Source organism: Marmota marmota, unplaced genomic scaffold, assembly GCF_001458135.2.
Source record: "Marmota marmota marmota unplaced genomic scaffold, marMar, whole genome shotgun sequence".
NCBI lineage: Eukaryota > Metazoa > Chordata > Mammalia > Rodentia > Sciuridae > Marmota > Marmota marmota.
Window position 1 is genome coordinate 1 of NW_026012485.1, and position 2715 is coordinate 2715.

Sequence of the window (2715 nt, forward strand, 5' to 3'; positions counted from 1 at the left end):
CCTCAGCACCACATAAAAATAAGGTGAAGATATCGTCCACTTAAAACTTAAAAAAGATGCAGATAGACATATCTGGCTGCCCTAGATTAGATCATGCTCTGAGGACAGGGGCTCCTGTCCTGTCAGCACAGCCCCCTGCCCAGTCAGGCCCAGGGCAGCTGGGGCCCGAATGCCCAATGAACTCAACGCAGTGTGCTCCCTTCTGCACACCCAGCCCCCTCCCTCTCCTTGCAGCCCTGCTTTCCCAGAACTGGCTTGGAGGTGTGCACACCTTCTGACCTGGGCCCGAGCCCAGGGCCCTCTGTCTCCGCCCAGGATCCCCAAGCCCTCCACAACGCCAGTGGCTTCTGCAGAAGGGGCAGCAGGTGGGGAAATGCTGAAACAGTCAGGGGTCACCTTGTGCATGTGCAGAGCTGGGTGAGAGAGAGCCCCAGAGCCCCAGTGGCAGGGGCTGTTGGGGATGGAGCCCTGGGCTGCAGGGCTGGCATTTGGCACCTGGCACCAGCATCCAGAGCCTCAAGGCCATCCACCCTTTTCCCGAGGAGAAGCTGATGGACGAATGGTCTCAGGCAAGGAGTTGAGGTGGTCATCTCCCATCCGTGTGCAACCTACCTTCCAAGACCCCCAAACCTGAAATAGAGAGGTCTGATCTTGGAGGGTAAGGATTTAATATCCATTATGAGCTGAATTAAGTGGAGCCGAACTGAAGTTTAGGGGGATATGACACTGAATTGGTTTCCTGTGGGTGCTCTAAAGAAAGATCGCAAAGAAGTGTGTGTGTGTGTGGGGGGGAGCTTAAAATAAAGGATTCACCCTTCCACAGAGCTCTGGAGGCCAGGAGTCCAAAGCCAAGGTGTGAGCAGGCTGAGTTCCCCCTGAAGGTTCTGCAAGACCCTTCCTGCCTCTTGGGGTGCACGGTGGCCTGGGCATCGACGACCCCTTGGCTCCAATCTCTGCCTCTGTCTTCAAGTGGCCTTCCCCCTAAATCTCTGCAGGTTCTTTTCTGTCTCTTGTAAGAAGAGTCCCTTTGAATCTCCAGCCTTTGCTAATCCACTGTATTCCTGATCCTTACCTTAATTACATTCACACAGACCTTGTTTCCAAACAAGGTCAGGTCCCAGGTCCCAGGTGGACAAGGAATTTGGGGGGATGCTATTCATCTCAGTTTGACATTAAATATCAAACTGCACAGCAAGAATTAACAAGAAGGCGTTGGGAGCTGGGTGGACCTGGACCAGGGGTCCTGCAGGCAGGCCTCTGCCCTCTCAGGTCGCAGGGACTCTGGTCAGCACTCTGACTTCTGCCGCAGCTGGCCACTGGTTCCTGGCTCTCTTTCACAGATGAGCAAACTGAGGCTCAGAGGGGTTGAATGAGTGGCCAGGCCAGAGCTGGGACTGGAATCCAGGTGTGCATGGTGCCCCTGGGGCTGGGCTTGAGAAGCCTCCTGCAGTGAGAAGGTCCAAGATGCGTCCACTCAGGGGGGCCTCCTTTGTCAAGAGGACAAGTTGTTCCTGTGCTTACTCAGATCTTAGATTTTGGAATGTGACCACTTCCTTGGAATCCCATAAAAGAACAAGGCCCAAGAAAACAAGGAATAACTCAGTCACTGGTTGTGGGGGGCACACAACAGTCCCCCGATGGCACCTGTGCTGCTGGAAGCCACCTGGCTCTAACTCCATGCCTCTTCTCCCAGCCTGACGAGAGCCCTGGGGTGGCTCCTGGGAAACATGCCTGGTGGGTGGGGGCAGGAGAGAAGGTGCTGCTTCACCAACAGGCCTCCCCAACACAGGTACGTCTGAGGACCCAAGAGAGAACTTCCCTAGAAGTTCTCAGCACCCTGGACCGTGCCCTGAGGAACCCACTCACTGTTCAACACCCCCGAGCGAACCCCAGAACCAGGCTGGGGGCTCTGCCCAGAGGGCACCCCAAGGCCGGCACATCTGGCAGCCACAAAGGAGATGGGCCGGGCCTAGATCGCCAGGACGTCAAAAGGACATCTTCTGGGGGAAGGGCACGGGGGAACCCACCTCGCTCGGTCCTGAGTTTCTAGAAGTCGAGGATCCTGAAGTTGTGGGATCAAGAGGTGGGACGCCGCGGGGCTCCCCTTCCCCCAACCACAGTACGGGCCGATGCAAATTCCCGGGGCAGTGGCTGCAACCCTCTGGTACTTCCTGCCAGGTTCTCTCTGACCCTTGGCCCATGTGTTTGCATTTTCTCTGTCCCACAGGCCGAGGAGGTGGCCCGTTGAAAGAAGATGGACTGATGATAGGCGACGGATAGTCTCCTCTGGTCAAGGTTTTTGGAGAAGACTTACTCCTCCCATCACCCCACCCCCAGGCAGGCAGGCCGCCTAAAAAATGCAGGTGCCGGCCCTCTGTGAGCTCACCACCTTCTCACAAGCCCCCTGTGGTGGTTATTATTACCCTCATTTTTCCGGGGAGGCGCCCAGGGCTCAGAGAGGCCAAGTGACTTGCCCAAGGTCACACAGCTCAGCAGGGGCAGATAGGGAATTGGAACGCGGGTCTCCAGAGCCCCGCTCCAGAAGCTCTTTCTAGACGGCCGCCACCTTCCCGGGATACTGCTCAGGAATAAAGCAGGAAGGCCCAGCTCCTGGCTTTCCCCCAAAAACAAGGCTCCGCGCAAATCTGCGGGAACAAAAGCGACCAGAAATCCGCCCCGGGTTTTCCGCCTCGCCAACCGTGGCCAACCAATCGG

The 2715-nt window shown here is 56.8% G+C and overlaps 2 long non-coding RNA genes across 3 annotated transcripts; one reads left to right on the forward strand and one right to left on the reverse strand.

Moving 5' to 3' along the window:
- The first annotated feature begins 524 nt into the window (after window positions 1-524).
- Window positions 525-2631, forward strand: LOC125614963. 2 transcript variants are annotated; one of them, XR_007345535.1, is made up of 3 exons: window positions 525-658; window positions 1790-2083; window positions 2228-2631. It is a non-coding gene; the product is annotated as an uncharacterized LOC125614963 (long non-coding RNA). The 2 variants fall into 2 exon arrangements; XR_007345534.1 differs by lacking the exon at window positions 525-658 and having other exon boundaries at window positions 1702-2083.
- LOC107135001 lies at window positions 652-2234 on the reverse strand. The gene is made up of 2 exons (XR_001502500.2): window positions 2028-2234; window positions 652-1731 (listed from the first exon to the last, which is right to left on the reverse strand). It is a non-coding gene; the product is annotated as an uncharacterized LOC107135001 (long non-coding RNA).
- Window positions 2632-2715: the final 84 nt, after the last annotated feature.